The sequence below is a fragment of the Phoca vitulina genome, unplaced genomic scaffold (genome assembly GCF_004348235.1).
Source record: "Phoca vitulina isolate PV1807 unplaced genomic scaffold, GSC_HSeal_1.0 scaffold33, whole genome shotgun sequence".
Lineage (NCBI taxonomy): Eukaryota > Metazoa > Chordata > Mammalia > Carnivora > Phocidae > Phoca > Phoca vitulina.
In genome coordinates, this window is record NW_022589736.1 from 23,358,481 (window position 1) to 23,370,380 (window position 11,900).

Here is an 11,900-nt window from a genome sequence, read left to right on the forward strand (position 1 = left end):
ACTTTGGGCTGCCCTGGCCCTTCTGCCTGGAACTTCAGGCAGTCCGTGCTACTCCGTGTCCTGGTCCTGCCCTGGTTCTTGGAGATGCAGTTTCCAGCCTCCTGGAACACACCGGATAATCCAGGCCTCGGTCTTTCTGATCTGGAACACCTACAGACCCACACCAGGGGTCCATTCTGCTGCTCTCTTACCCTGTTTAAAGATTTTTTTAAAGCAATTTCTACACCCAACATGGGCCTCGAACTTACAACTCTGAGATCAAGAGCTGCATGCTCCACCAACTAAGCTGCTAGACACCCCAAAGCCAAGAGTGTTTTTTCCCATCTCCTTCTAAAAGGCATGTGTTCATCACAAACTATTATTTAAGGATAAACTTTATACTCAAATCCTTTGGATACTTGGCCTTTGGCTACACAAAAACATTCTTACATTTTTTTTTTTTTAATTTTTAAAAGTTCAGCTCTTGCAAGCAAATGCCTTGGCTTTCAACACTACTACCTTCACTGTGGGTTTTGAGGAACTATTTTGGAAGGAAAAGCCAAGGATTTTAACTTTACAGGTGTTGCTTTTTGGCCTTTCTCTGTGGCAATTAGGTATGTGCATTGTCACTGCCCAGATACATATCAGATAGACATAGTAGTGGTACCGATTGCAAATGGCTGTTGTGAGGATTAATATAAATTAAACCACATGTTAATGTATTGTATAATAATATATAATTAATATAAATTAAATGTAAATGTGTATTTATATGAAATACTTTATTTTTTCCTTTTTTTTAAGAGTTTATTTATTTGAGAGAGAGAGAGACAGAAATAGTGACAGCATGAGTGGGGAGGAGAGGGAGAAGCAGGCTCTCCGCTGAGCAGGGAGCCTGATGTGGGGCTCGATCCCAGGACCCCGGGATCATGATCTGAGCTGAAGGCAGACGCTCAACCAACTGAGCCACCCAGATGCCCCTATATGAAATACTTTAATATAAATTAAATAAACACAAAGCGCTTTTTACGGTGCCCAGCACGTAGTAAGTACTAGATAGATATTGCCATTATTATTCTTCATTTAACAGGTATTTACTGAGCATCTCCCATGTGCCAGAGCCCGGATGAAGCACCGGAATAGAGAATAACACCAATTAACATACCTGTCCTCATGGAGCTCGCAGAGTAGGGAAATACAGAGTATGTTAAATGGGAAAATAACGAAGGAGAAGCATAAAGAACATGGGTTGGGGAAAAGCTCCCTGAGACATTTGAGAAGCAACCTGAGGAGGAAGGGAGCAAGCCAGGCACGTACCTGAAAGAAGAGTATGCAGAATGCCTGCAGGTGCTAAGGCTCTCACGCAGAAAGTAAGAAATTACTGAGAATGAAAAGCCATGGGGTTATGTTCCAGAATATTATCCTACTACATGAGTATCTGTAGAAGAACAGAAGAACTTTTTAACTACTCGGTGGTTCCATGGTGAGGCAGGGGTTGGCCAACTCTTTCCTGAGGGCCAATTCTGGCCGCCACCTATTTCTGTAAATAAAGTTTTATGGCAACACAGCCATACCCATCATTTATGCGTCACCTCTAGCTGCTTCAGCCCACAGCGGGGTTGCATTCAGAGTTGAATAGCTGTGATGCAGACCATATGACCTGCAAAGCCTAAAATGAAATGATTACCACCTGGCTGAAAAAAGTTTGCCAACTCTTGTTTTTTCTTTTTTAAGATTTTATTTATTTGAGAGAGGGACAGAGAGAGCATGAGCAGGGGGTGGGGAGGTCGAGGCTGGGGGAGGGGGCAGACGGAGAGGGAGAGGGACAAGAGGGACAAGCAGACTCCCACTGAGCGCGGAGCAGGTCACAGGGCTGGACACGGGTCTCGATCCCAGGACCCTGAGATCATGACCCAGGTGGAAGTCAGACACTTAACCGACTGAGCCACCCAGGTGCCCCAAGTTTGCCGACTCTTGGTATGCAGGTACTGTCACCTATTTTATTATTATTATTATTTTAGTACGCTCTATGCTCAATGCCGCGTGCGAATTCACAGCCCCGAGATTAAGAGTCTCATGCTCTACCCAGCACTGTCACTTGCTTAACATGTTCCCTACTGCTCAACAAGTTATGTAAATACTCTTTTGGTTGCAAGATTTACAAACTTGTTTTAAATTAGTTTTAGCAAAGTTAGGGAAATTACTGGTTTATTGAAGTGGAAGATTCAGGCATAGCTGGAACTAGAAACAGAATGATTGTTTCAGACATCAATGTTTCCATCTCTTGATGAGCCTGTGTGTGTGTGTGTGTGTGTGTGTGTGTGTTGGTTTCATCCTGACATGTGCCAGAGAAGATGGCCCCTGACAGCCCGTACTTTAACAACTACCCTGCCAAGATAGCTTCTTTGTACCAGTGTCCATCTATCAGTTCTAGAGCAAGTCTCAGATTGGCCCTGTTGGACTCAGCACCCACTTCTAGATCTATCATTGGGTCCAAGTGCTTGGCCAAATGGTGTGGTTGGCCAAGCCTCAGCCCTGTGCTCACCATTGTGCCCAGATAGAGGAAGGAGCCTGTATTAATCAGGGTTCTCCAGGGAAACAGAACCAATAGGAGACAGATATAAAGATAGATATAGATAGATAGATAGAGATAGAGATAGAGATAGAGAGAAAGAAGTTGATTATGAGGGATTGGCTCACAAGAGTATAGAGGCTGAGAAGCCTCATGACTGGCCCAGGAAAGCTGTTGTTCTAGTCTAAACCCAAAGGTTTGAGAACCAGGGGGCCACTGGTGTTAAGTCTCAGTACAGGCCAGAGACCTGAGAACCAGAAACACTGATGTCCAAGCATGGTTGTCGCAGCTCAAGCAGAGAGCAAATCTGCTCTTCCTCTGCCTTTTTGTTCTATTCAGGACCTCAGAGGATTGGATAATGCCCACCCACGTTGGTGAGGGGGGCTTTCTTTACTCAATCTACTGATTCAAATGCTAATCTCTTCCAGAAACACCCATACAGTCACTCTCAGAAATACTGTATTACCAGCTATGTGGGCATCCCTTAACCAAGTCAGGCTGACATAAAATGAACTTCATAGAGCTCTTTTGAGTGACAGCACCACCGGCGCTAAGAGATGGAAAGAGGTGGTTTCCCAAAAGAATGAATGCTGAGCAGATTACAAAACAGCACATGTACTGCTGTTTGCAGTTTTTCATTATTAAAAATGTTTCATGGGGCGCCTGGCTGGCTCAGTCGGTGGAGCATGCGGCTCTTGATCTCAGGGTTGTGAGTTCGAGCCTCAAATTGGGTGTAGAGATTACTTAAAAAAATAAAATCTTAAAAAAAAAAAGTTTCAGGGGTGCCTGGGTGGCTCAGTTGGTTAAGCGCCTGACTCTTGATTTCGGCTCAGGTCATGATCTCAGGGTCCTGAGATTGAGTCCCGTGTTGGACTCTGCACTCAGTGGGGAGTCTGCTTGAGATTGTCTCTCTCCCTCTAACTCTGCCCCTCCCCCTCACTCACTCTCTCTCTCAAATAAAGAATAGATCTTTTTAAAAAAGTTTCAATGAACTGCTTTATATATATATATATATATATATATCTGTTTCTACATATGTACTAGCATTTCTCTAAGATTGGTACCTACAGGTGGAATTGACAGATTATGGCAAACTGCTTTCCAAAAATGATTTACCAGTTTATCTTCTGACAGTTCATGAAATGCTCTTTTTCCCACATCCTCACCAACCCTGGATACTATCAGTCCTTGAAAATGTTGTCAATCTAATGAGCAAAATAGGACCTTTAAGTTTTGTTTTGTTTTGTTTTGTTGTTTTTAGTTTGCATTTCCCAATTAGAACTGGGGCAAGGCATCTTTTCATGTTTACTGACTGCTGTAGGTCAGGTCCTGGGAAGCAGATGCTGAGATGGAGATGTGGGTGCCTGTGTATATTAAGGAGTGCTCTTCTGATTAACACCCATGGGGGAAGGGAAGGAAGTGGGATTAGGCAGAGGGAAAGTTGGGATGCTTGGCTAAGGCCTCAGCTGACTTCCTGGTTATCTCTGAAGCTAGGAGGGCCCTTGAGAGTTGTCCTGAGTTAGGGCATGGTGGCCAAGCCCTTATAACCCCTGCTTCCCACAGCCATTGGATGAGGGCTGCCCTAGGAAGATACATAACCTTTGGGTGAGGCGACTCTTCCAGCGAGGAGCATTCCCAGAGAGGGCCGACAGCCAAGGGCAGGCAGGCAGCAACACCCCAGCAGCTGGGGGAATAAATCCATCAGAACTGGAGCACAGCATAGTATGCAGTACACTAAGGATATTTATTAATTTGTGAATTGCCTGTTCATACATCGTCTTTCTGGTTCTTTAGTGATTTGTAGTGGTGCTTTATTCTGGGTATAATCCTTTATATATTATACATACTGCAAATATTTTATCTCAGTCTATTGCTGGTCTTCAACACTGTTAAGGGATCATTTATTTTAAAGATATATTACATTTTTTTAAGAGTTTATTTATTTGTTTGACAGAGAGAGAGAGAGAGCACAAGCACAAGGAGGGGGCGCAGCAGAGGGAGAGGGAGAAGCAGGCTCCCTGCTGAGCAAGGAGCCCCACGCAGGACTCCATCCCAGGACCCTGGGATCATGACCTGAGCTGAAGGCAGACGCTTAACCGACTGAGCCACCCAGGTGTCCCTCTTTATATTTTTAAATAGTCAAATTTGTCATTTCCCTTCTCTAAGAGTATAAAAATATTTTATATTTTTTGAATACTTCTATGCTTTTAAAAAAATGTCTATAGCTCTTAAATTCCTCTGGAGTTTATGTTTTGTTCATGGTAAGAAGTGATGTCCTAGCACCATGTATTCAAAGATTTTATTTATTTATTAGAGAAAGAGAGCACACAAGTAGGGAGGAACGGGGTGGGGGGAGAGGGAGAAAGAATCTGAAGCATCCTCGGGCTGAGCATGGAGCCCACATCGGGGCTCCATCTCAGGACTGTGAGATCATGACCTGAGCCGAAACCAAGAGTCTGACACTGGACCGACTAAGACACCCAGGCTCCCCAGCACCATGTATTTAATAGACTATTCTCTACCAACTGATGTAAAAAGACATGCATACTAGAATTTAAATTTTTACTTAAATGGGAATATGTCTTGACTCTGCAATTCCAGTTATCTTTTATCTAGTTTTCTCTTAATATTTTATTTTTAAAACACTGTATTTTTCTATTTTGGTATCAGGATGGTCAATCTTCCAATATGATGGAATTTTTTCACCATTTTTTGGCTATACTTAAGCATTTTTTTTTAAAGTAGGCTCCACGCCCAACGTAGGGCTTGAACTCACAACACTGAGATTAAGAGTCTCATGCTCGGGGCGCCTGGGTGGCTCAGTCGTTGGGCGTCTGCCTTCAGCTCAGGTCATGATCCCAGAATTCTGGGATCGAGCCCCACATCAGGCTCCCTGCGCAGCGGGAAGCCTGCTTCTCCCTCTCCCACTCCCCCTGCTTCTGTTCCCTCTCTCGCTGTGTCTCTCTCTGTCAAATAAATAAAATCTTTAAAAAAAAAAAAAAAAAAAAGAGTCTCATGCTCTACACACAGAGCCAGCCAGGCACCCCAAGCATTTTCTCTTTCTGATGAACTTGTCTTGTTGAATGCACCAAATTTACAGACTAAATTGAAATGTTACAACTTTACAACATTGAGACTTCTCATCTAAGAACATATATTTCTATTTTTTTAAGTTTTTATTACCTTCAGTAAAACTTTATAATTTCCTTCACATAGGCCTTATACATTTTCTTTTAAGATTCTGTTTATTTATTTGAGAGAGAGAGAGAGAGACTGAGAATGAGCAGGGGGAAGGACAGAGGGAGAAGCAGATTCCCGGCTGATCAGGGAGCGGTATGTGGGGCTCGATCCCAGGACCCCGAGATCATGACCTGAGCCGAAGGCAGATGCTTAACTGACTGAGCCACCAAGGCGCCCCGGCCTCATACATTTCTTGTTAGGTTTACTTCTTTTTTAAGTTTTTTTTTTTGTTTAAATTTTAATTTCAGGGTGTGCCTGGGTGGCTCAGTCTGTAGAGTTAAGTGTCTGCCTTCTGCTCAGGTCATTTAAAAATATCAGTAGTTAGGTTTACTTCTAAATACTTTTTTCCCTCCCCTTTGTCAATGGAATTTGTTTTCTTCCAATGATATTATACATGTAACAATCTGCTGGTTTGGTTACTACCATTTTATTGTGTCTATGTTCATAAGTGAGATTGGTTTATAATGACAATCTTTTTTTTTTTCCCCCCCGGGGTCATCTGTTTTAATAAAAAAAAAATAAGGTTTGTGTTCTTAAAAGTTGTATTTATCTACAACCATAAGCAGGTGTCATCAACTAGATTCTACTTTTCTATGAAAGTCAACCTTGTGTCATTCATGAGCTCAGGGAGCAAGTCACATTCAAGGTCAATGAATGATTGAAGATTGTGTCTGCATCTTGAGAGCTTCATGCTGTAAGTAAGGTGCTCACGTTTCTAACCAAAGCATATTACTCTGTCAGGAAGAAACGGTATTTATATTAGCGCCTCACAGACCAGGTGCAAATCGTTAAGTCCTTGGCAGCCTGTGGGATCAACTTAAAAAAAAATTTAGTGTTTTTTGTTTGTTAATGTTTGCTTTTTATATTCCATCACTAAAAACCAAATATTTTTCACCAATCAGTTCAAATTCCTGTGGACTATGTTCTGTTTATAAACCCTTGATTGGCCTTCGTTGCATTTTTTGCTGCTTTGAACCACCAAAGTATATGTCCTTAAAATGCCCTGTGTGAAAGACTCCCTGGCCCCAACCCTTCCCCAAGTGACATACTAGGTAACTACTGAGCAAGCTTCTCACAGAGCAGACTAGAACTGGGTGGAGTGGGGCGGGGGGATGGGAGTTCTACTACAAGCATCTGTTTGAGGGAATCAGAGAGCTCAAAGTTGTGAAATATTTCTAATTTAAGATGGAAGACAAGATGGAAATCCTTGGAAGTAGGGTGCTTTTCCTCGAGGGACCTTTACAAATTCCCAAACAGGTGACTGAAAGACTGAGTAGTTCTTTTTAGGCTTTTGTGGTTAGGGGTCAAATTTAGAGTAGCAGGCTCTCAATGCTAGTCACCCTGGTACATCCTCTTATCTTCTAACTGGCACTCAAGATGACCCTACCCAGAAGTAAAGGGGAACTGGAAGCAGAGAGGCCTCATTTAGACTCTAGCCCGTCTACTAGTCATTTAAGTGGCTGTAGGGGCTCCTGATATTAGAACTATCAAATATAGAATTAAAAAACAATGCTTACTGGGGCGCCTGGGTTGCTCAGTCAGTTAAGTGCCCAACTCTTGATTTTGGCTCAGGTCATGATCTCAGGGTCCTGGGATTGAGCCCCGTATTGGGCTCCCTGCTCAGCACCAAGTCGGCTTGTCCCTCTCCCTCTGCTCCCCTCCCCCCATCTCTCTCTCTCAAAATAAATAAATAAATGTTACATGGTTTTGGTAACAAACTGGGCTTTTTTTCATAAGTTTACATGTTTTTCTATCATATTTAAATAAAATATGATTCACATGATCCCTAAAGGTATAGCAGAAACCATTCATAAACCTCTCTCGGCACAGCGGCTATTACAGGGTTTTTTTGGGGGGGGTAGATAGCTACCTGTTCAGTTTTCTAACTTCTTGACTCAATTTTGATAATACACATGTTTCTAGAAAATTAACCTCTTAGGTTTTATATCTTATTAATATAAATTTCTGGATGGTATCCTCAGGAAATTAATAACTTTTATACCCGTAGTTATATATAATTTCAAGATGTGTTTTGTTTTTTTCCCTGATCCTGTTTGACAAAATTCTAGCTCTTTATTCTTCCTTCCAAAAAAGTTTTACTGGTTTTATGGATTATATCACTTCTTCTGTTTTGTTTTTTTTTTTTTAAATACATTTTCACCTTTTAAATTTCGTAATTCCTTTCTGTGGATTATTTTATTCTTTTTCTGTATTCTTGAATTGAATGGTTCAATATTTTATTTATTTATAATTTTCCTTATTTTCTAATATATGCCTTTAAATAAGTCAATTCACTTTTCTCTGGTTATCAGTCTGCTCATGTCTCCTGGTTTTAATGTTTTCTCATTTTTGCTCTTTTCTATTTTTTTTTGTTTTACAATTCTTTTTTTTTTTTTTGGAAGTAGGCTCCACATGTGGCGCCTGGGTGGCTCAGTTGGTTAAGCATCTCCCTTCATCTCAGGTCATGATCTCAGGGTCCTGGGATCAAGCCCCACATTGGGCTCCCTGCTCAGCGGGGAGCCTCCTTCTCCCTCTGCTCCTTCCCCTTGCTTGTGCACTCTCTCTTTCTCAAATAAATAAAATCTTAAAAAAAAATAAAGTAGTCTCCACGCCCAACATGAGGATTCAACTCATGACCCTGAGATCAAGATTCGCATGCTCAACTGACTGAGCCAGCCAGGCGCCCCTTTTGCTTTCTTAAATAGTTTGTAATTTTATTTTAAATGTCCTTTTGAACCTAACAGTTACTTGGAAATGAAGGGCAAAATGCAACAAAAAATATTTTTAGTCAATAGCTCAGCCGAAAAGAAAAAGAAATCTCCAGAGGCCAGAAATAAAGAATGAAATGATTTAAGTGAGAATGATGTCATGTTTGCCATGTTTCCCACAGCTGACAGGAAAAAGGCCTGAGGGGCGGTCTGCTAAGGTTTTTAAAGCCTAGGCATCATGACCTTGGGTCTGTACAGGTTTGAAAGCTGGAACTGAGCTATGTGGGGAAAGCCTCACCTCAGAAGTCTGGCCTGCCCATGAAAACAATAATAGAAAGAAGTCTGCACACTTACCTGGCAAAGGGGCAAAGAAGTTTTCCGTTCATCTAGGTGAGGGGCCAGGCAGTCTACTTTGGGCAGATCTGCTACCACCATGGGAAAACGTAAGCATTTTAGCCAGACTTTGTTTCCTCTTCTGCTGTAACAAATTACAGTAAATTTGACAGAACACTGCAGAATGCCAGGGCCTGCCTCTCTCATCTTAGATCAAGTGAGAGGTCCCTCCAAGAGAACTTGGCATGGGAATTTGGGGGAGGCAACAAATGAATGGCTTAAAACAGAATTTGTTCTTTTACAGTTCTGGAGGTCAGAAGTCTGGAATGGGTTTCATCAGGCTAAACTCAAGGTGTTAACACAGCTGTGTGTTTGGAACTTTATATTTTGGCATTCTTTGAGACCTGCACTTATGGGACGTTCTTCTAGAGAGGATTCTAGCTTGGGTTTTTTGCCATACAAATAGTGTGAATTGGGCTCCCGGAGCTGGGTGAGTGTCTACTGGGCTACAAATGCTCAGGAGACTTTTCCACCCTCTCTTTTGAAAATTATTTATTTATTTATTCATTTGCTTTTATTGAAGAATAGTTGACACCCAATGTTATGTTAGTTTCAGGTGTACAACACAATGATTTGATCAAACCTCTCTTGTTACTCTATCCAGAGCCAAGGCCAAAACGGGCAAGTGTTCTTTTTCGAGGTATATCGTTTCTAGTTCACCCACTTATGATGTCATCTTTAGGGGAAGGTCCTGGTTTTTGTGGGCAACCCCTAGTTTGACCCTTTATTCTGTTGGCCTTCAGATCCTGGGCCATCAGGGACCTGCAGATGCTCTCAGGTTAAACGCTAGTTTGAGTGAATGTAAAATCATGCTGTCTAGCATTTTGTGGCCTCTCATTGTTTTCTCTCACTCTCTCGACTACAGAGAAACATCCTTTTGAAATATATTATTTCGTGGGGTGCCTGGGTAGCTCAGTGGGTTAAGTGGCAGCTTTTGGTTTCGGCTCAGGTCACGATCTCAGGGTCGTGAGATGGAGTTCCACATCAGGCTACCCACGGGATGTGGAGCCCTCCTAAGATTTTCTCTCTCCCTCTGCCACTCCTTCCTCAAAAAATAGTTTGAAATATATGATTTCTCATTTCTATCTATCATTTAAAAATTGTTCTGTACCTGGATGGTTATACCATATTTACCAAATTGTTGGAAACAGAAGTCAGGAGACAATATTTTAAAGGATAATAATTGAGAATTTTTTTAGAAGCTTATAAAGGCTCTAATTTAAGCGGATACCTAGTCTAGAGCAGGATAAATTAAAATATCAGCAGCTAATCACCATTATTGTAAACTGTATAATGTCAAAAACAAGGAAAAATATAAAAGCTAGATAAAGAAGTCACCTAAAAAGAATGACAGTTAGGGGCTCCTGACTGGCTCAGTCAGAGCATGCGACTCTTGATCTTAGGGTCATGAGTTCGAGCCCCACATTAGGTACAGAGATTACTTTAAAAAATGATAAAGAATGACAGTTAAACTGATAGCATGTCTCTCATTTGCAATATGAGTTGTCATGTGACAATGGATTATGGAGGGAAAGTAACTATCAACCTAGGAATGTGTTCCGAACTAAACTATACCGTATCTCTTCCATCAGATTGGCACAGATTTTAAAAAATTTAACTATACAAAGTATTGGCTGAGATGTGAGGTAATCAAATCTTAGCCCTGTTGGTGGAGTGTAAATTGGTGCAACTTAGCACAGTTTGGCAATAACTGGTGAAACTGAAGATGTATATTCCTTGTGACTCAGCAATCTTACTTCTCTGGGAAATGCTTCTACATATATCTACAAAAGTGTATACAAAGGTGCACTCCACAGAATGATTGCAATGGCAAAAAATTAGGAACAACCTAAATATTCATGAGTAAGAGAATGGATACTGAACTTAAGACTTCCCAGCGGCTAAAATGAATGAACTTGGTCTTAAATGGATACATTGTATGTCAAACATATCTCAGTGAAGCTGGTAAAAATAAATGGATATGGCTTGGGTACTTTATTTATTTTTAAAGATTTTATTTATTTATTTGACAGAGAGAGAGAGAACACAAGCAGATGGAGTGGCAGGCAGAGGGAGAGGGAGAAGCAGACTCCCCACTGAGCAGAGAGCCCAACTCGGGGCTGTGGGATCATGACCTGAGCCGAAAGCAGACGCTTAACCCACTGAGCCACCCAGGCGCCCCTTGGCTACTTTATTTTGAATTCAAAAAATATCACAGGAAGAGACACATTTATATAAATTAAGAACAGCAGACGTAGAACAAAGCTTTCTGCCCTCCCCCTATGTGGCTAAAAGCAGGACATCACATTTCCATTTGTAAAGATGTGGGTCTCTCCAGTACCAGAGAAGGAAAATTGCTGTTGTTGCTGGTGGTGGTGGTTTATTTTATTTAAATTTTTTTTCAGTTTTATTGGAATATAATTGACATATAATATTGTGTTAGTTTAGGGTATTCAAGGTAATAAGTTGAGATCTATATATTGCAAAATGATTACCACAAGTTTAGTTACCACATAGTTGCAAACTTTTTTTTCTTATGATGAGAACTTTTTAAAAATTCACTCATAGCAACTTTCAAATACACAATAGAGTATTGTTAAGTATAATCACCAATGCTGTACAGAGAACAACTCTTACTCACTGGGACTCATTCCCAGAGGAGACTCCAGACTCTTAGCCAGAGAAAGGATTCTGCATGACAAATCTTACTCAACAGCCCTTATCTTCCAGTATTTTCCTCATATATTTACCTTCCCACAGCTTACCACCCCTAAGAGCCCAAATCCCTATTCCTTTGTCTTGTCACTTCTCTACAAATGTATAGTTCTTTGTTAAGATGTTGTATAAGCCCCCAGTTCTAACTCAATTTGAGTTACTCATCACTGAGTTTCTACCAAGCATGTTAATAAACTCTGTTTTTCTCTTGTTAATCTGTCTTTTGTCAGTTTAATTTTCAGACCCCCAGCCACAGAACCTAGGAGGGAAGAGGAAAAGGTTTTTTTCCTCCC